This window comes from Ursus americanus, chromosome 6 (genome assembly GCF_024610735.1).
Source record: "Ursus americanus isolate L20-20 chromosome 6, mUrsAme1.1.p, whole genome shotgun sequence".
Lineage (NCBI taxonomy): Eukaryota > Metazoa > Chordata > Mammalia > Carnivora > Ursidae > Ursus > Ursus americanus.
Genome location: NC_142132.1, coordinates 54,296,726 through 54,318,774, shown reverse-complemented (window position 1 = coordinate 54,318,774; position 22,049 = coordinate 54,296,726). Strand labels below are relative to the sequence as shown.

General features: G+C 51.5%; 1 protein-coding gene across 4 annotated transcripts in view; it reads left to right on the top strand.

The window, feature by feature from the left end:
• Positions 1-22,049, top strand: part of PALD1 (phosphatase domain containing paladin 1) — a 94,637-nt gene that overhangs the window by 23,439 nt on the left and 49,149 nt on the right. The window contains exon 1 of one of the 4 annotated variants that reach the window (XM_045783372.2): positions 3,555-5,450. The exons of the other annotated variants lie outside the window; for them this stretch is intronic. The gene's annotated coding sequence lies outside the window, so the exon portion shown is untranslated. Of the gene's footprint in view, positions 1-3,554; positions 5,451-22,049 lie in introns of those variants that run through there. 4 annotated transcript variants of the gene reach the window in all.

The following is a 22,049-nucleotide window of genomic DNA, read 5'->3' as shown; positions in this document are numbered from 1 at the left end:
TTTCTTTTCCTTTTCCTTTTCCGGGAACTGTAGACCCCATGACGAAATTAACCCTCTCCTGCCGGTCACAGAGTGACTGCTGTCCTGTAGTTACTGAGTCCTTCCTCCTGGGTTCCCTGAAGTGGGTGCTGACCTCTTAACTTTACGGGGCAGCCCTCCATCTGAGCCCCAGGGCCCTGGTTGGCAGGGCCTAGAAGACCTCATCCGGGCTGGATCTGATGGCGGCCCCCTCCCCACCTGCATCCCGGCCCAGCAGTTCTTCAGCCTCAGTTTGACCACTCGTTCAGTGGGCGTGCATGCCCCGTCCCCATGGCAACCCTGCCTTTGGATGGAGTCTCATGGGCTTTGGAGGTCTCCTGCAGGGGCCCTCTGCTGGCTCACTCCAAGGCCTGTTGGGAAGCTCTGGTTTCCAGATACCTCAGAGACAAGGGCCCCTGGAGATCGGTCCCCCGAGGTGCGGAGCCCTTGAGGGGGGTCCGGTGCAGGTCTCTCCTCTACTGGGCCCTGAGCCGGGCCTCAGGTGGATAAGCCCTGGACTGGCATTTCACTGCTGCCTTGGAGCCCAATTTCCCATCTGCAAAATGGGCATATTAATTTTGTCCTTCCCTCCCTCCCTAAAAAAATTTTTTTTATTAAGGTGATATTCACTTGACATAAATTATTTTCAAGTGTACATTTCAGTGGCCTGTACATTCACAGTGTCGTTCAACCACTGCCTCTGTCAAGTTCCAAAACACACTCATCACCCCAAGGGAAAACTCGGACCCGCTGAGCAACTAATTCCCATTCCCACCTCTGCCTTACTTTAGAAAAAAATTTTAAAAAAGATTTTATTTAGTTATTTGAGAGAGAGAGAGAGACAGTATGGGAGGGGCAGACAGAGAAGCAGACTTCCCGCAGAGCAAGGAGCCTGATGCGGGACTCGATCCCAGGACCCTGAGATCATGACCTGAGCCCAAGTCAGACACTTAACTGACTGGCCACCCAGGTGCCCCTTAAAAAGTTTTACGGAGGTATATGTACCATAGAATTTGTGCATTCTAAGTGCACAGCTGCGTGAGTGCTGGTAACTGCTAGGGACACGCAGCCAGCACCTCAGTCAAGTCAGAGCACTTCACCATCTGGAAGGTTCCTCGAGCTCCAGTGTAGCCAGTCACCACTCCCACCCCTGGGACCCGGCCCACGAAAGTCCTTTCTGTCAGTCTGGTTTTGCTTTTCTTAGATTGTCACATAAGTGGACTCGCGTCATAGGTAGTCTCCTGCTGGCTTCTGTGCTCCAGGTGGAGTTGAGATGTGTCCACACTGCAGGGCGTTTCGGCGGCGCCTGCCTTTTCGACTGCGGAGGAGTATTCCAGGGTGTGGGGGACTGCTTATCAGGTTCCCAGGGGCTGCTGCCCTCCCTGCTTTTGAAAATGCTGTCAATTAAAAAAGAATATAAAGTAATGATCTTTATGAAAGTTTCAAGTAGTAGCCTCCTACAGAGAGAGTAAAAATGGAACCTTCCCGCCCCACTTCCTATCTTCTCCAGAGATAACGCCGTCTGCAGTTTGCTGAGTATCCCTCGGTTCTTTCTTCTGTGCCTCTGTGTGAATTTGTGTAGTTTTGATTTGGGGATGTCAGTCACACTGGGGCCGTGGCCCTGGGGCTGCTTTTTCACTTATTAGCCATTGGTCTTGGGGAGGGTCCCGGCACTGCTGCTGGAGCTCTGTGCCCTTCCCCTGGCAGCTGTGGCGCTGAGAGCTGAGGGCCCAGAGATGGGGGCCTGGGCCACGTGAGCAGGTGTCCCTCTCCTCCTGGCTCCAAGCTGGGGCTCAGCCAGCCTTTGGGGAGACAGAATGAAGGCTTCCTGGAGGTGGGCCATTCAGATCAGGTTTCTGGAGGAGGGAGGCATTGGTACACAAGAGATCAGACCGTCCTCGGGGTGGGCGAGTGGGTAGCAGGGCATCTGGGTGGACGTGCATTCCCTGCTTCCGTCACTCCCGCCTCCCACTGGCAGCCAGCTGTAGGGGCTTCCTCTTCTGGGCTCCATGACCTGTCGCTGGAAGGTCTAGGCCCTAGGAGAGGGCGATTTGTTGGACGACTAAAGACGGACCCTGGAGGCCTTCCTTCTTGTTGCAGTGAAATTACACCTTGTCGAGGCGACAGGAACCTTGCCTCAGGTGTGCGGGTGGAGGGTGGGGATGTCTGTGGCCTCCTGAGAGAGAGGGGCCTCCTGTGCTCAGGTTTGCATGTGCCTGGCTCTACCTGACCCCGGCCAGTGGGGTCATGGAGGCTCTGCATCTGTATTGTCATGCTTCTTTCCTTGACCATTGCCATCCATGTATAAATGATTCACATTCCGTGCATACCTACTAACATTGGTGGTTTTCCTTGTTTTCAAGTTTTTCCTAGTTTAATAATTCAAAATAGTGTCTTACTGTTGTTGAATGACGTGAGCTCTGTGAGATGGGAATCTCGAGGTGTGTTCCAGGATGGGCTTGTCTTGTGACTTTGCGTTTCATGTCAGCTTCCTTCTCTGAGCCCTTGGGGACAGTTTAGGGGGAGGGAGAGGGGTGTGAGCCTGGGAGGGAAGCTAGCAACAGGTGGGTTTGCTGATTTCCCTGTGATTCTCCAGCTTAGTGCTGCTCAAACCTGGGTAACATGTGGACCCTTCCTCTTTTGAAAATAGCTTTCTGAGGGGTGCCTTAGTGGCTCAGTCAGTTAAGCATCTGCCTTCAGTTCAGGTTATGATCTCAGAGTCCAGGGATTGAGTCTCGCATCGGGCTCCCCGCTCAACAGGGAACCTGTTTCTTGCTCTCCCTCTATCTTTCCCCGCCGTTTGTTCTCTCTTGCTCTTTCTCTCTCTCTCAAATAAATAAATAAAATCTTAAAAAAGATATATACAAAACAAAAATAGTGTTTTGAGATAGACTTCACATGCCATACAATTCACTGATTTAAAGTGTACGATTCAGTAGCTTTTAGTGTATTTAAAGTCCTGCCTCTGTCACCGCTGATTACGTTTTCATCAACCCCCAAAAGATACTCTGTATCTATTAGTTGTCACTCCCCATCCCCAGCCCACTGATCTACTTTCGGTGTCTCTAGAGTCACTTCTTTCGGACATTTTGCATGGAATCATACAGTATGTGTTTTTTTTGTGGACCCCCTTTTAAAGTTTTTATTATTTATTTATTTACTTACTTAAAGAGTTTTATCTATCCATCAGAGAGAGAGAGAGAGCAAGCCTGAGTGGGGGGAAGGGGCTGAAAGAGGGAGAAGCAGACTCCCTGCTGAGCATAGAGCCCAATGTGGGACGCCCCTTGTGGACTCTCTTTTAAAAGAAAAAAAGAGGGGGCGCTTTGGTGGCTCAGTCCATTAAGCATCTGCCTTCAGCTCAGGTCATGATCCCGGGGTCCTGGGAATAGAGCCCTGCATCAGCTCTCTGCTCAGTGGGAGTTTACTTCTCCCTCTCCCTCTGTGCTTGCTCTCTCTCTCTCTCTCTCTCTCTTGCTCTCACAAGTAAATAAATAAATCTTTAAAAAAACAAGAGAAAAAAACCTTACTTGTTGATTTAAGTTTTCTTATTAGAATAATAACTTGAATGTGTACAAATATAAAACTAGATGTAAATGCCTTACATTTACGTGGTTTCTCCATAACCATGAGCTAAACATGAAATACCCGTAAAGCCAACCCATTGCAAATGAACAGTGTTAAGGTATTGGAAGGCTGTAAGCTGCACCTAATTTGCTAATGTTGGGCTGATAGTAGAGAGCTGGGTCTCTTCTGTTTCCCCTGCCTCTGTCACCTGAACTTGGTGTACAGAGTGGCATTAGTGATGCTGGCTGGTTGGCTGGTTTGGGGGTAATTCTGATCACTCATATTAGAGCCCAGACTGCCAGTGAGTTATCCCCAAGTGTCTGAGTCAGTAGTGCACCACTTGATATCTGGGAAGCTGGCTTGTTTGATTGAAGATAAGGGCGGAATAGTGGTGTTATCGAAATCTGCATGTAATGGCTCTTAAACCCACCTCCTGTGGGAATCAGGCATTTGGCATACACGGAGGTGGTCTTTGCTCCTCTCACACAGATGCTGTCAACACGGTCATGGTCCCTACCCCTGAGCTGCGGACCTTGGAACTGGGCACATCCAGGCTGCCGTGGGCTCTGTATGGGGTGGCTCCGTCCTCCACCCCACCCCCTCCTCTGCTGGGACCACCACCTTTGTTTGTGCCGTGTGCAATGATGTCATTTGGCCTTCACAGAAAAGGAACTCGATTGTAAACACAGAGGCAGACTTCAGCCCCAAATTGCACGGCGGTGCTTTCTTATGAGGGCATTCAGATGACCCAGCGAATGTGCTCATTGCCTTTTTTGTTTTGTTTTGTTTTTACAAATTGGGGTGAAATTCACATGACATGAGATCAACTGTTTTAAAGTGCGCCGTTAATTCAGCCGTATTTCGTCCTTTCACAATGTTGTGCAACCAACCATCACCTCTGTGCAATTCCAAACCATTTCTTAAAATTTTATTTTATTGTGCTAAGAGCTCTTAACAGGAGATCTACCTTCTTAATAAATTTTAAGTGTACAATACGTGATGACTATAGAGACAGTCTGTTGTCCAACAGATCTCTAGAATGTATTCATATGGCTTCACTGCAACTTCATGCCCGTGGATCACTAACCCTCACTTCCCCTCCCTCTGGCCCCTGGCAGCCACCGTTTCACGCTGCGAGCGTATGAATTTGACTATTTTAGATACCTCCTATAAATGGAATCTATCGTATTTGTCCTTCTGGGATTGGCTTATTTTACTTAGCATAGCGTTCTCAAGGCTCATCTACGTTGTGGCATATGGCAGAATTTCCTTCTTTCTTAAGACTGAACGCTCTTCTGTTGTACGTCTAGACCACGTCTTCTTTATCCATTCATCCGTCAGTGGGCACTGGGGCTCCTTTCACCTCTTGGCTGTTGTGAATAGTGCTGTAGCGAACACAAGTATGTTAATATAATCTCTTTGGGATCCTGATTTTAATTCTTTTGGGCAAATACCCGTAGAAGCACGATTGCTGGATCCTATGGCAATTCTATTTTAAATTTTTGGAGGAATTTTGGAACTATTTTCCAGAGCGTCTGTACCTCTTTACATTCGAGCCGACGGCGTGCAAGGGTTCCGGTTTCTCTACATCCTTGCTAACACTTGTCTTTTTTTTTTTTTAATAACAGCTGTCCTGACAGGCATGAGATGGCATCTCGTCATGTTTTGATTTGTATTTCCTTGATCAGTGATGCTGAACATCTAAAACATTTTCATTGCCCTGAAAGGAAACGCCGTATCTCTTAAGCAGTCCCTCGGATCCAGCCCAGCCCTGGCAACCACTCATCCGGGCGCTGTCTCTGTGAACTTACCTGTTGGATTACATGCTACGTGACTTTTTGTGTCTGGTTTGGAATCCTGTTATCAAGGTTCGTGTGTGTTGTAGCATGTAGCAGGCTTCATATTTTTTTATAGCTGAATAATGAAACCATTGTATGGAGAGACCACATTTTGTATATCCATGTATCCGTTCAGGGACATTTTGGAGTGTTTCCACCTTTTGGCTATTGTGAATGGTGCTGCTGTGAACATGGGTGTGCGAGCTTTTGTTTGGATACCTAGTTCTTTTGGGTATCTTCCAAGGAATGGCATTTCTGGGTCATATGGTAACCCTGCATTTAACTTTTGGGATTTGATATTCTGTATTTGGACAGTGGTGATGGTTGCACAGCATTGGGAATGTCCGAAATGCTACTGAATTGTACTTTAAAAGGGCGAATTTACAAGCGGGGCGCCCGGGTGGCTCAGTCGGTTGAACATCTGCCTTCAGCTAGGGTCCTGATCCTGGCGTCCTCCCCAGCGGGGAGCCTGCTTCTCCTTCTCCCCCGCCCCCACTCATGCTCTCTTGCTCTCTCTCTCTCTCAAATAAATAAATAAAATCATAAAAAAATAAAAGGGCGAATTTTATGGTATATGAATTAAATCCCAGTAAAAGAAAGAGAGAGAGCTCATGGATCCCAGAGCAGACATCCGTGGAGTCTGGATTGAGCTATCTTGCCAGTGCTGGAAAAGCCACCATCCTGCTTTGCCTCGTGGGGTTCTGCAGACTTCCTGAGTGGTGGGGACTCTGGGCCTCTGCCCCGTGGTCCTTGTTTGGGGTGATAGGTGGGAGCTATAGGAACCACATGGGCCAGCTTCCTGCCTGTCCACCTCCTTAGCTCATTGGCTTCTAAATGACAGGTGTTCACTGTAGAACCCAGTTCCCTCGGTTTCCCCACCCAGGAGCAGCCAGCCTTGGCCGTGGCCCAGGCTCTGTGGGCCGTGGAGCCGGTAGATGCACTGTGTCGACTTCTTCTCTGGATCCGCTTGGTCCCCCTCTGTCTGTCATACGGCTTTCCACATGGGCCTCCGGACCCGTTCGTCCTTCCTCGCGGGTCGCCAGGGCTGGCGGCTTGCTTCTAAGGTTGCGGGGGGTGGGCTTGGGGGCGACAGCGGGGCTCTCCTGACTGTCCAGGCCTCACTGCACACTTGTCTCCCCGGTCTGTCTCATCTCCGTTGTTTCGGCCAAACACCTGGGTCATCCATGGTTCCTCGGGTTCTCTCACGCTTCCGTAACGACGTGAGGGCGAGGCCCTATGGGCCTCGCCCTCACAGCAGATCTGGGGTGAGCCCTTTCCCCCTCCCCTTCCCCACACTGCTGGCTCAGCCCCTGGAGGCACTGGCCCTTCTGCAGGAGACTCCACACAGGTCTGTGGGCTTCCACCTTCGTTTCCCCCTTGTTCCCCAACACAGCAGCCAGGGTGAACGTGTTAGAACGTTAGAATGTGAATGTCATATCGAGGCGTTCCTCTTCCCCAGGGCTCTGGTGTCCTTACTGCAGCCTCCAGGACACCCCCATCTAATACCTACCCGCTCGCTCACACTGAGCCACCCACACCGCCTCAGGGCTCCCTCAGCACACTGGGAACACCTTCACCTCAGGGCCTTTGCATAGGCTGGCACCTCCATCTGGGATGCTTTTCCTCCAGAGAGCCACATAGCTTGCCGTGTGACTTCCTTCGGATCTTTACTCAAATGCGAAGCCTCCCTTAGATACCCTGTCTAAAATTTCCTGCCTCACCTCCATATCACTATCACCTCCCCATACACTATGCATTTTACTAATTTATAGAGTGTATTTCTGTGCCTTCAGCTAGCATGTATAAAGTAGGATTTTTGTCCCGTGTTGTCAGCTCCTAGAACAATTCCTCCCACATAGTAGGTGCCCCAGGAACATTCGTAGAATGTCTGCATGAAGAGGGAATGAATTGGCCCATTTTATAGGTGAGGAAGCTGAGTCTCAGGTGGACCGGAACCTCGTCTCTTGACTCCTGCCCAGTTCACTGCTGTTTTGCTGAGCCGTGATTTCTGCCTCCTCCTCCCTCTATCCCTGTTTCCAGGGAATGCCATGCTATACTGTGTGGGCTTGAGCCTTCAGAGCTCCCCTTAGGAAGCCCGCCAGGTCATTATGGGGGATATGGAAGGGACAGGGGTACCTCCTGGCATTCGTGCGGAAATGATGGTAACAGGCTCTCCCCGTTTAGTGAGTGCTCACTCTATGCAAGGACCGAGCTTAGCAGATTAGATGAATTTATTTCTCACTTATCTCACAGCATCCTGAGGGGGAGGAACTGTCATTGACCCCGCTCCACAGACAAGGAAGTGGAGAGATTTCACGTGGGGCAGAAAGGACAAAGATCAACCAGTGAAGCTGTGCGGAAAATGGCCCTCGTAAGCAATGCTGGTTGCTGGGCCAAATGCTACTGCCTTTTGGGACAGGAATATGGCAGAACCTTCTGTAGTTTTAGGTGCACATGCCCTTTTATTTGAGCCGTATGAATTTCGGTAGCCGGCCCTTAAGACGTAAACCATCAGGATGGAAGACTGTGCGCTCATTGCTGGAGACCACACTGTCTCCTTTCAGTTCCGTGTTCTTCCCCACCCCAGGGCATTTGCCCGTGCCGTCCCCTCTGCCTGGTGTGCCTTCTCCCATGGCCGAAACCTTCCCTGTCTTCCCTGGCATAGACCTTCTGGGTCCATAGTCCTTTCCCTACCTCCCGCATTTTCTATCTGAGCGTGTCAGTCCTTTGCAGCCCACATCATAATATAGACAATGTGTCATTATCTTACTTCTTTGCTGACTCCCTCCTCCCTCTCTCCCTCTCTTTTGTCTCTCTTGTTGGCGTGTCTGTTCCATGGAGGGGCAGGACTGTGCCCCTCTGGTGGACATGGTCAATACTTAGTAGCTGTTAGTCGAATGAGTACCTCATGAGATGGCCTGCCGTCAGTAAACAGACAGGGTTGGGAGTCTGTCTATGAACGTGAGGGGTGTTTGTGTTTTCTAGTTAAGGGAAAAAGCCTTGCTGGAGAGGACAGTTTTTAAGAGGCGGGCTCAGAGGAGGATGGGAAGGGCACAGACCTTTTCATTATGCATTGTCATCTGATTTGCACAGTAAGTACGAATACTTACGTAATAAAAAATCTAGCCAACAACAACAGTAAATTAGTAAAGGAAAAAAAAATGGGCCTGGTCAGAGGGAGCATCAGGATTTGAACGCTGGTCCTTCTGCCTCTCAGCCCATGTTGTTACCACAACCCAACCCATTCCACACGCAGGCTCCCAGCAGAGCCGCACTGCGGTCCTCAGAGGAAGACAGAGGAGTTATTAGCCGTTTGCATTTCGCTATGTAAATCGAGGTCTCATTTACGGACAGTAAAGCAGGGCACAGTTTGATGGATTGTTTCAGAGGTATCACCTGTGTGACCCCTACCTGGACCAAGGTAGAGAACATTTCCAATGCCCTGGAAGGTTCCCTGGGGCCTCTTGCCGGTCCGTTACCTGACCCCTACTCTCAAGTGTCCGTGCTGTGGAGTGCCTTCCCAAGGGGTTAGTCCTGCTTGCTCTTGAACTTCATGTAAATTCTGTGTGAACAGAACCATAGAACAGGAGCTGTTTTTATCTGGATTCTTCTGGCTTCTTTCTCTCAGCATCGATGGTAAGACTCACCGTGGTGCGGCAGGTCTCAGCGGGCGGTTCCTTTTTCATTGCTCTGTAGTATTCCATCATAGAGATATTCCACCTTGTGTCGGTTTTTCCCTGTAGATGGACTTTTGGCTTGTTTCCAGCTTTCGGTGATGGTGAAAAAAGCTGCTGCACCCTCCTGCTTATCTTTTGGTGGACACACACATGTCTGTAGGATGTATAGGCACTGGGTGGTGGGATAGAAGGCTCATTTTACCAAGAAGGAAGCTAAGGAGTCTTCAAAAGACCCAGAAGGGGAAGTGACTTGCCCAAGGTCACGCAGTGACTCATGGTGGAGCTCAGCCAATCTACCCACCCCCCAGGCCCTCTCTCCCCTGTTCCTACCCACCTCCCCCCCGCCCCCTGAGATGCCATCTGCCTCTCACTCCAGCCCATGGGTAGGGTGGTCAGGCAGAGGTCAGGGGGCCTCTGGAGGGCCATACTTCCAGGTCTCCTTACACTGGGCATGCCCACTGAGCAGGTCTTGCTCACACACCTCCTTCCCCATCCCTGGCGCTGGATGTGGTGGGTGGGCCACAGTTTGCCTTCCTTGGTCGTAGGTGCTGGGACTGATGAGGAGCCATTGTTACTCATTGGATGTTGGTGCCTGGGCTGGCCAGGCGCAGGCAGGGATTGGCGTGTGAGGGCTGCTGTGGTGTCTTTGGCCTGGGAGTGTGCGTATGTGTATGTGTGCGTGCACGCACAGGCAGGAGGTGTGAGGGGGCCCTGCATCTCGCACACTCACCGTGCTCCTGGTGGGTGCAGGAGTTTGGGGCTGCCTGGCTCAGACCCCGTGTTGCCCTGGAGGAGCGTGGCAGAGTGGCTCGGTCTGAGTTGGTGTCCTCCTGGCTCAGGGGCTGCCTCCTCCCAGCCCAGCCGGGCTCAGGAGGCAAGGTGTGTGCCTCTTTCCTCGGCACTTTGGCAATTTCCATGCCCGTCCCACCTCTTGACCCTGAACTATCCAAGGGCAGGGACAAAAATTAATATGGGCACCCCAAAACACTTTTTTTTTGAATGAGCCCTTCTTTTTTCATTGTGATAGCATATACATACCATAAAATGTCCCCTTGTAGCCATTTTTATTGTACAGGTCAGCAGCGCTACGTACATTCACGCTGTCGTGGAGCCATCACCACCACGTCCGGACCTTTTCCTCTTCTGAAACTGAACCTTGGTGCCATTAAACACTAACTCCCCATCACCCTCCCTCCCCCGACCCCCATCCTTCTATGTCCTGTCTCTGCGCATGTGACTACTCCAGTACCTCATGTGAGTGGAATCATACAGTATTTGTCCTTTCGTGTCTGCCTTAGTCAGACATTTAGCATAATAGCTTCGAGGTTCGTCTATGTTGTAGCATGTGTTCGAATTGCATTCCTTTTTTGAAGCTATAATTGTTCTTTTGAGCTTATTTTATTTATTTTTTATTTTATTTTATTTTTTAAAAAATATTTTATTTATTTGTGAGAGAATGAGAGCACGAGCGGGGTGGAGGAGGGGCAGAGGGCAAGGGAGAAGCAGACTCCCCGCTGAGCAAGGAGCCTGATGAGGGACTCGATCCCAGGACCCTGGGATCATGACCTGAGCTGAAGGCAGACATTTAACCAACTGAGCCACCCAGGTGCCCATGAGCGTATTTTAAAGGTACCTGAGCTCTTCAGGATGGAGCGAGGGTATTAGCTTGATGGTGGGAGTGGGAAGAGATAACATTTATTCACATTTACTAGGTGGCAGCCCTTTCCCTGTGTGGTCTCATGTAATCCTCACCACATCCTTATGAAGTAGGTTCCAATATTATCCTCATTTTACAGATAAGGGGATTAGGCTCAGAGAAGTTCAGTGACTTGGCCAAGGTCACACAGCGAGTCATCGGTCAGCCAGGATTGGATGCCAGGTCAGCCTGCCCGCACAGTCCATGCTCCGCAGTCCCACCCCCCTTGCAGTGCCCAGGCCGGGCTCAGAATCCTTTCCTTGAACCCTTGTCTGTCACCTCTCCGCAGCTGAGTGTGCAGCTGATCGGAGCCAGCTGGTGCTGGGGCGGCAATAGCAGCAGCCCCTCCACCCAGACTGGGTCCTCGTTCCCGGGCCCCAGCTTCTGTCGAAAGCCCCTTTATGAAGCGGCCTCCCTGGGCTCGGCCGGGGTCTGCAGGGCTGTGGTCCTCAGTGCCCCCAGCCCAAGGCTGGCAGGGGCTGTGGGGTCCAGGGTGGCTGACGGCAGGATGTCACTCTTGGCAGAACGTTCCCTGAACAAACAGCTACCAGGAGCTTCTGGATCAAGAGGATAGATAAACAGGAAGAGGGAGAAACTTAAAAATATTTTTCTTCCCCTGCTGTGCCCTGGTGTTTTCCCCCTGCCCTTCCCTTGGTCACGGGAGGTTTGAGATGCTGGATCTCTTCCCCTGCCAGAAGCTGCCCAGAGGCCTGGAGAGCCGCAGCAGGAGTGTTCTAGACTTTAGGGTTTCACGTTTTGTTTTGCCTGATGGGCCCGGATCAGCTTGGGTGTTAGGGGGCCCGAGTTTGAATCCTGGCTCTGCTCTTTCTTTGCCATGTGATCTAGGCCAGTCCACTCAGCCTGTCGGGGGTCCGCATGGCCATGAGACGTGGCCCCCGGGGGAGTTTGGAAGGACAGCGTAGCAGCGAGTGTTTGTTGCCCCCCAGCTGTGGGTGATCGGGTGCGTGTGCCCAAGCACTCTCTGAGTTAATCCTCAGAGCCCTCAGAGTAGGCAGGCATGGGCCTTGTCGTCGTCTGACACATGTTGAAGCCAAGAGAGGTTAAGTGTTTCTGTCAAGATCACACAGCCTGTGGTCGTGGCGTTAAGGCTAGAAATACAGCCTATGTCCTCAGCGCCCTGCTGTGTTATGGTCTGGCGTCCCGTACGTACCTTGGCACGCAGGACGGTGGGTACTATGAATTTCTTTCCCTCTCCATTACAGAAAAACCCAGTGTAGCTGGAGATGCTGGGTGATGGTGGTGAGGTGGGAGGAGGGGGGAGGCCTGCTGAGCTTTGGGCCCCAGTGGTCCCAGAGTAATAGCTAGCCCTTGCGGAGGTCATTTCTCCATGTGTTGCCTCTTCCATGCAGCCCTCTTAGGTTGACATGGCATCATCATGTAGCCCTACTATTGCCCCAGTGTGCGTAGTAGTCACCCCACAGAGCAACATCCTGACTCTCTGGCACAGTCCCTGAGGCAGCTGGGGTTCAGCCCAACCCCACCCCATCCTGTATTCTGGCCTCACAAGTACCTTACTACTTCTAGGAGGCTCTTTACAGTGCCAAGCATTTCTTTCTCCATGCTGTTTCCTCCATGTGGCATGCCCTTCTCGTCTGTCCAATGTTGCTCCTCCTTTAAGGCCCAGTTCAGTGGTCTCCTCTTCCAGGAGGCCTTCCCTGAGTTCCTGACCTTGAATTAACATCTGTGCAGCTCAGTGTAGAGGGAAAGGTCCTGGAGTCCCTATCTTGTGGTCAGCCTCTCTGAGCCTCAGTTTCCTTATCTGTGGATTGGGTATACCAGGAGTGGGGGAGAGGAGAAAGCATGGATTCTCTTGCCCTGGCTTGTGTGGCATTGGCTAGAGCCCAGGGGAGAATGGCCCTCTCAGGGTTAACTCCCTGCCATGCCAGGGACGGAAGCAAGGGCGACAGAGTGTAAAATGAAGTCACTTCCTTGCTGGGGGGTCTGCCATGTGCCTGGCCTTCTGCAGTAAATCCTGTTTCCTCCTTGGCCTCCGTGTGCCCACCCACTTCTGGCTCCCATGACCCTGAAGGTCCCCAGCAGGTGGGGCTCCCGGTGGAATGTTGGCCTGTCATTCATCCGGCGAGGTCACTTCCTGTCTGGATCAGCCACCCACCTTTCCTGCCTTGGCCTTCCACGTGGAGGTTTTGTGGGGATGATGGGCGTGGGTTCCCAGGGAGGCTACCTGAGGTCAAGTGCGGTGTCTAGGCTGCATGGTATGCTGGGGGTGCTGATGGCCAGGGAGGGTCCACGGGCGTCCCCCAGGGCTGTCACTCAGCTTCCTGGGCCCCCCCATTTCTTCTTCTGAGAAGCCTGGGGGAGCTTGTGTGTCGGATATGCTCTGGGCACTGCCTGGGTCAGGCTGGGACATCCATACCTCATTTAACCCTTTCCCCACCACAGGGAAACTGAGGCTCAGGAGATAGCCCACGCCTGTGGTGGGGCGTCAGGGCTGAGGTCTGCCCAGGTCTTGCTGATTCCGAGATCCTAGTGATTTTCATGGGAAGATGTTTAGCTTTCCATCAGTGACAACTCACGAACACCCAGTCCTCCGAGCTTTTCCTGTGGGGTCAGGGGCAATTTGGGCTGTAAGATTGGTACAGAACCAGGGTTGTTGCTGGCTGTGGCCATACTATGTAGTTCTGTGGTTTTTCCCTCTTTTTTCTATCAATAGTTTATGTTCATCATAGAAACATCAGAGAGGGGCGCCTGGGTGGCGCGGCTGGGTTAAGCGTCTGACTGTTGGTCTCGGCTCAGGTCATGATCTTAGGGTCCTGGGATTGAGCCCTGTGTTGGGCTCTCTGCTCAGTGGGGGGTCTGCTTGATACACACACACACACACACACACACACACACACACACACACACGTTCTCTCTCTCTGTCCCTCCTTCCCAGCGTGTGTGCACTCCCTCTTTCTGTCTCAGATAAATAAATCTTTTTTTTTTTTTAATAAAAGAAATGTCAGAGAAAACAAGGATATACAGGAAGATTAGAAGGACCATCTGTGACCCCACTTTCCAGCGATACCCACAGTTTACCATGCATGTTTTGATATTTATCCTTCCAGAAGTTTTTCCTGTGTGTATGTATGTTTGGGCACACCTGTGTATACTGTGTCTTTTTTTGGTAACTAAACACACAATAGATATTTTCCTATGTGAGTAAATCAACTGTTACATCTTGCTTTTGAAACTTTTCAGTTGGAGTTTAATGGGGTGGGGGTGGGGCAGAAAAGTAGGCACATCACAAGTATACACCCTGGTGATTATACGAAAGGGGCGCAGCCCTCACCGCCTCCCCCAGGCCAAGGAACAGAAGTCTCCCAGCACCCCGGGTTCCCTGCCCCTCATCGCTATCCCCTCCTTCCTGCTCCAAATGGGACGTCTTGTCCTACTTCCAACACCATAGATTAGTTCGGCCTGTGTTTGAGTTTTAGACGAACGGAATCAGACAGTATGGGTTTACGTTGGCTTCCTTCCCTCCACATTCTGTTAAGTGACGGTCATCCGACACTATCCATTTTAATGACTGCACACTGACGTCCGCGATACAGCGGACTTTGACCACTGTTGATGTGAAAGATGTTTTCAGGCTTTGTCTAAACTAAGCAAAGCTATATCGAACATTTCTGTGGCCATATCTCTGATTATTTCCTTTGAATCAGCTGATAGGAAAATCGCCAGATCAAAGGGTTGCGTGTTGTATTTTGGAATTATTGCCAGATTGGCCTCTACGGAGCAGCGCGAGGTGCGTCCTGCCAGGTGCTTTGGAGAGAGCCCGCCCCTGGCATCCACGCGGAATCTGGGTGTTTTCATGCTGTTGTATCTGTGACACCATGAGGGGCAAGATGGGGCATTTCATTGTTTCCAGTTTTTATTTTTATTTATTTATTTTTAAAAAAGATTTTATTTATTTATCTGACAGAGAGACAGCCAGCGAGAGAGGGAACACAAGCAGGGGGAGTGGGAGAGGAAGAAGCAGGCTCCCAGCAGAGGAACCCGATGCGGGGCTTGATCCCAGGACCCTGGGATCACGCCCTGAGCCAAAGGCAGATGTTTAACGACTGAGCCACCCAGGCGCCCCTGTTCCCAGTTTTTAAATTATGAGTTAGTTTGAACATCTTTTTCTCACATTTATTGTCCCTTTCTATTTCTTGGTTGGGTTTGGGGGTTTTTTTAGTCTCTTATATTCTCAAGATATACTTGTTTTCTGGTTTGAAAAAAGCTGCATTGACTATGATAAATGATAAAAAAATATGTCAAAAATATCTTTATGCGGTTTGCCATTTGCCATTGGCCTTTCAGCTTTGTGGTTTTTCTGTGTTGGTTAAATGTTGACCATTTTTTTTTTTTTAAAGATTTTGTTTATTTATTTGACAGAGATAGACAACCAGCGAGAGAGGGAACACAGCAGGGGGAGTGGGAAAGGAAGCTGCAGGCTCCCAGGGAAGGAGCCTGATGTGGGGCTCGATCCCATAACGCCCTGAGCTGAAGGCAGACGCCTAACTGCTGTGCCACCCAGGCGCCCCAAAAGTTGACCATTTTTTAAAAGATTTTTCTTTCTATGTAATCTGTAAACACAACATGGGGCTCGAACTCACAACCCTGAGATCAAGAGCTCCACCGACTAAGCCAGCCAGGCGGCCCAAAGCTGACTGTTTTTTATGTAGTCTGATCTACTGATGTTTAACTGTATGTCTTCCTAGCAGTTTGTATAGAAAGTTCTTTTCTGCCCCCAAATTCTCTTCTTTCACTTATGTGGTTTCCTTTTCAGTATGTCATTGTTCATCCTTCTGCACTTCCTCCAGGAGCATGATGTTAGGGGAGGGATGGTTTGGAGGGTGAGAGTATGCCCTTGGAAGCTCTCAGCCACCTCTGTGCCCTTGGGATGTTACGCAGACTCTGTGCCTCGGGGTCTGTGCTTGCAGGATGGGACTGATGCTAGTACACGCTAACCAAACGGTTTGTGGGACTTAAATCATAGCTATTTGCAAACTTTTTAGCTTCAGGCCTCCTTCCTTTACACTCTTAAAAATTAAAGACTCCATGGGGCGCCTGGGTGGCTCAGTCATTAAGCGTCTGTCTTCGGCTCAGGGAGTGATCCCGGAGTCCTGGGATCGAGCCGCGCATTGGGCTCCTCCACTGGGAGCCTGCTTCTTCCTCTCCCACTCCCCCTGCCTGTGTTCCCTCTCTTGCTGGCTGTCTTTCTCTCTGTCAAATAAATAAATAAAATCTTAAAAAAAAAATGAAAGACTCCAAAGACCTTCTGTTTATGTGCGTTATATACATAAATTGATATTTACCATATTAGAAAAACTGAATATATTTAAAAACATCGAGTATAAATTTATTTAAAAAATAATAGCAAACCCATTAGATGTTAACATACCTACGTTTGTTTTTTTCCCCTGGAATCTGAACTATGTTTCCCAAAACAAAATACAGTGGGAAGAGTGGTGTTGTATTGCAGTTTGCAAATCACTTTAAAGATTAAAAAAAATTGTAAGTAATCTCTACACTCAGCGTGGGGCTTCAACTTATGACCCCGAGATCAAGAGTCGCGTGCTGTACTGACCGAGCCGCCGGGCGCCCCTGAGATCACTTTCATGTCTGGTTTAGTAACAGACCCTTGGATTCTCATATCTGCTCCTGCATATTCAGTGTCGTGATATGTTCTTTTGATTGAAGTGTATGAGGAAAATCCAGCTTCACACAGATAAGTGGTTGGAAAAGGGAAGAATATTTTATTAGCCTCTGCATGTTTTCTTTTGAGACCACAAAAAAATTCAACATGTGATAGTGTCTTAAAGGTCATTTGAAACGTAGGCTCTGCAACCATATTAATGAATTTTTCATATTTCGTTACATTAAAATCCATCGGACCGTCTTGCACCCTGAATGGATCTTTGACACAGGCGTGATTTTGTAACATCGCGTATCGGTTGTTGGAAAAACAGTGGTTCGTGGAGTTATACAGATCTTCCAAGTGTGGACACATTTCGTTTCAGCAATATCCAGAAATTACAGATGTTCGTATCATCACCTGTATCATTGCAAAGTCTTCATGGTTTGGGGAGCTGCCAGGCTCACGACGGCTGATGCAAGTTTTCCAGAATTCGATTGTTTCCCTTAAAGCTCAACTTACATTGGCAATGATGATCCTTGAGAGGACAGGCTCACCTTGCTCATATTTGAGACAATCTCTGCCAGATACCCAAACCGGAATAACCGGTGTTTGTCTGTCTGTTGGTTGTTCTTTCTGTGAACAGAGAGGCTAGTTCAGCCGACAGCTCAGACAGGCTCACAGGTGCCTTTCCCCCAGACACCTGTCGCACCCCCAAGCAGCCCAGGTACACGCTCTGTGATGACACATGACACAGAATAGTAAAAAGACGTGTACTCAAGGGCTGAGCTTAGTGAAATTAGTTTTACTGCTTCATTAAAGACTTTTTTCTTAAAGACTTTATTTTTAAGTAATCTCTATACCCAGCGTGGGGCTCGAACCCATAACTCTGAGATCAAGAGTTGCACGCTCCATGCATTGATTGAGCCAGCCAGGTGCCCCTCATCAGAGACCTTCTGAAGTGACACTGGCGTATTTTGTCACTGTGCGTGACGGGCTGCCCGGCTGGGGGCCAGTGCCATGCCTCCTTCTGAGTCTCACCTGTGGCTTTTGCTCCATCAGTGTCCTCACTCATGGTGAGAGGGCGATGATACTTGGTGCTGTCCTGAGACTAGTCTTGACCTTGCGGAACCTGGAAGCTGCTGGGGACCTGGGCTCTGCGGAGCGTGCGGTGGAAACTGTGGGTTAGGTGGTAGGGGAACGGCCTTCGTGCAGGGCCTGGGCCTCTCTCGGGCTCCGGGACATTTTGCCCGCTGCCACAGTGATCCTCTCCCCGCTAACAAACCTGAAAGCGCACCTTGGGGTGGGGGGTGGAGATGTAAGCCACTTGGGGTTAGAAGTTTATCGTTTGTGATTTCAAATCCCGCTCAAGGTGCCAATGTGTTCCGTCCTCGGGAGTGAATGAGGAGTCCAGGGGACTTTTGAGGGGCCCCTTCTTGTCTCTCTGGGAGGCGAGGAGAGTGTGAGTCAACAGGAGAGACCCAGGGGTCTCAGCCAGACAACTCTCCTGCAGGCATGGGGTCTGTTTCTCAGACGGGGCCCTCAGAATCCCCCTTCCCCCTTCCTGGCCTGAAGGGGCCTCCACAGCCTCTGGCCTTCACGTCCCTCCCTCGTTAACCTTCTCTGCCGTGTGGGACCCAGGGGTCAGCGTCCTGCCCCAGGCCCCTTTTCCTTATGGTGGTTCAAACAGGGCTGCGTTCACAGAGCACCTGGTGTGCTCTGGGCCCCGGTCTAAAACCTGCCCGTGCTTTCTCATTGGTGCTCACAGCATGGACGCCCACAGAGCTGATCTTTTTTGTTGTTGTTCTTTAGAAATCTGTCCAGTTTTGTTCATTCAAGTGGCTACTTACTGCCAAGTACCGGGGTACCGTGGAAGGCCAGCCCCGGCCCCGGCCTGGTGGGCTTCATGGAGGGAGCAGCCCTGTGGGTTGTGGCCTGGGGGACGTGAAGGGGTTCCCTGGTTCGGGGGTGGGGTTAGCTAGGCAGAGAGAGCATGCGGGACAGGAAGCTGTGGAATGTGCCATCGCCTGGAGGGAGAGCTGGCTGCGTGGGACCCATGGAGAGCCGGCCCAGCCTTGTCCTTTATGGGTTATGGGAAGGATTTCCGAAGGCACAGTTTCTGCCTTGCATAGATTCTGGAACAGCCCAGCCCAAGCCCCGGCCTAGGAAGATGTACCTCTGCTTTATTGTTACTGTTATGGTTGTGAATTATTTGCAAAGGTCCCTTGACTTGTTTGTGCCAGGGACCGGGAGAATTTCGCTTTGGCTGGAGTGTTGAGAACTAGGGTAGGAGCTGGGGAGCACGAGGCTGGAAGGGGAGGCGGGGTCTGCTGGACAGAAGTCAGGGATCGCCGTGTAGCTCCTCCTGGAGTCTACACTGAACTTATGCTGCTCTGTCTGCTCTGCTTTGTTCTGTGGGGCAGCCAGCTCTTCCTGGTCAGGGTCTCTCCCGGCCCCCGGTGGATGTGCTCAGGGAGGCGGACGGGCAGGGAGTGGCAGAGGCGAGAGGTCAGAGACCCCTGGTCCTCGCCCTGCTGTCCACTGTCTCTGTGACTGTGGGCAGTTGTCTGGCCTACTCTGGACCTCAGTGTCCTCTTCTGTACAATGAGAGGAACAGACTGGGGACTGGCAGGTGCGTCTGACTCCGACTCTGGGATACCTGTTGGTGCACGAGGGGGATTGGCACTCTGCGTGCGTGTGTGTGTGTGCGTGCGTGCGTTGGCAGTGACAAGGCCCCTGCCCTGGGTGCGGACCTGCAGGTTTTCCCTTCCCCTCCCCCGCGCCCAGCTGTCCCCTGCCCCACGGTAGGGGACCCTGCAGCGTGGTGACTTCCGTCATGTTTGTTCTGCAGCTGAGACAGATGTTTCCGGCAGCTGGCCACTCAGCCTCCTGCCCTATTTTTAGCTCCATTGTTACCCGCCCCGGGCATCTGGCGGCCTGGGGTGCACATGACAGGCCGTGGCCCTGGAAGGGGTCCTCTCCTCGGGGTCCAGCTTGTTCTCTGCCTTCCACCGGGTCCCTGGTTTAAACTTCTCGCCATCTCTTGGGAACGTGAGGGTAGCGTTGGGAGAACTGGGAGAGGGTGGGTGGATGGTGCGAGAGAAAGAGCCCTGGCTGTGGAACCAGAGGCCTGGTTCTGCTCTGTCATGTAGTGAACTCTCTGAGGCCTCAGTGTTTCCATCTGCTGAATGGCACAGTGGCCCTGCGTCTGCCTCTCTCAGAGGGTTGTTCTGAAGCAGAAACGAGGTCGTGAACGTGAAATTAATTTAGGAAGATGACATTTGGAACCTACAGCTATGGTGGGTTAGGCTCTGTGGGGGTCCTGGGGGAGCACTGGGTCCAGAGGGGGGATGGAGCATGGACTTACCAAACGCCAGGCCGGGGAGCTTGGCCTGGGGTCCTGTAGGGCCCATGCTGCATGCTGGAGGGCTTGCAGGAAGAGGGGGCATTTCCACCGGGCGTTGATGGAGGGTGTGAGGTGGTGAGGGTGTAGATGGTGTTCCTGGCTGTGGGACCAGGGAGGACAGACGCGTGAGGGCAGGGAAAGGCTGGCTGTGTCCTGGGAGGTCCGAGCGTGAAGGGGCTTTGAGCATCTCTGGCCAGGAGCTCTGGAGCTGTCTCTCCCTACGAGCAGCCGCAGGGTGGGGCTGGGGGCCGGGGGCTCTGCGTCTCCCTTCCTGAGCCGGCGGCCAGCGTGGTGGCCCTGCTTCTGGCTGTATCGTACATGGGGCTGTATTGCACATTGGACTTTCATCAAGGATTGAAAGGGCTCAGCTGCTAAAATGTTTGAAAGCCTCCCATCCTGTCCAGCCCCCTCACTTTCCAGATGGCAATGAAGTGTGGCCAGAGAGGGCTGTGCTGAACTTGAGACCTTTCGGAAAGCCCAGGCTGGAGAGGAACCTCTCCTGGGGCTTTTGCTGCTCTATACCATAGGGCATCTGAGACCGGGGTTTGCTTGGAAGGTTGGGGATGTGGAGGTTAATAAGGGGTGCTGAGGGTGGGAAGGGGGATCTTGAATGCTGTGCAAGGGAGTCCAGCATTTCCAACGGAAAGCCACAGAAGTGGAAGGATGGGGACAGAACCCAGAATTGGGTCATGGATTTTTACAGCTCCTTGAAAGGATGCCTCAGGGCCCATGACATTATTGGAGGTCAGAAGTAGGGGTCCAGCCTAAAGTTTCACTGGCCCTTTGGGGCCCAGTCCCTGGAAGCGGTCATGTGAGTATGAGCAGGCCCAGGGCCCTGGGTGGGTCTCAGGAAACTAGGTTTCTGCTGACAATACCCAGATGGCCAACTTCCTGGAGCTGAGCAGGTGAGCATGTCCAGGTTCTCTTAACCCTGTTCTCCCCAGGTCCTCTCCACTGGCGTTTTGGTCCCCTCTCCCCCCAATCCCAAGCGCATGGAACCTGGAGATGGACGGTCCCTCTGACTCTTTCAGGAGCAGAATGACGCCCTCCCAGAGCTGACTGGACCCTCCCTGGGGAGTTTTACATCCCCCTCCTCTTGTCCTCCCTGAAAAATCGAACTGGCAGGGGCCCTCCCAACCAGATAACGCTTTCTTGTTTTCCAGAACAGCCCAGGAGGGCCACAGAGAGACTCCAGATGGGGAGACACCTGTAGTCTCTCTGCCTTTTTGGAACGATGGAGGCCAAGCCTCTATCTAGAGCATGGAACAGACATTTAGCTGCTTGGAACTTGGAACTTTCTGAATCTGTGCAGCTGAGAGCTGCTGGCCCACACTGTCTAGCAGTCGATGGCGCTCTAATGGTCTCCGGTGTGCGTCTCCTCAGCCACCCCGCGGGCCCTGGTGGCCGGAGACGATGTCGTCTGTATTCTGTGAACCTCCACACCCCAGCACGGGCTGGGCTCACAGGATCCTGGTGTTGCTCTGCCTGCCGCTTACGAGCAGGGAAACTTAACATTCTCCTGCAAGAGGGGAAAGCAGTAAGTCCTGTCTTGTTGCCATGTGGCGTGTGGTCACTGAGGGTCAAACCTAAAAATAATGGAGTGCATTAGTCAGGATTAGATCTGGCTGCGAGTAATAGGACAAGCCAAATAACAGTGGTTTACACAAGATGGAAGTTTATTTCTACGTCCTGTCCAAACCCAGAGCTTTGCAGCCCACGCCTGGGGTGGTGGTTCCACTCCGTGGATTCCTTGGGGGAACTTGACCTCTGCCATTTTGAGGGTGTGGCTTCACGTGCTCGTGGTTCAAGATGGTTGTGAAACTTCAGGCATCACATCTGTGTTCCAGACAGCAGGATGGAGGAAGGGAGGAAGGGGGGCTTATAGGGAAGATTCTGGAACTTGCCATGCGACACTGCCCCTTATGTTCCATGAGCTGGAACTGGTCACAGGTACCTCTAGGAGAGGTAGGGAGCGTGCTTCTACCTGGTTTGCTTAATACACATGGCAGGGAGGAAGGGGTGGAGGCATTGTGGGTATTTTGGTCAAACTCAAGGACACCCCCAGACTGAGAAGTAGGGTCAGCACTTCAGGGACTGTGGAGTCTCCCCCAGGGAGATTTCCGGGTGTGGGGGGGTCAGTCTCGACTTGGAATCAGAAAGCCACGTGCCCCAGGGCCAGCGAGACGGGGCAGAGAAGCTCTCTGGGGGT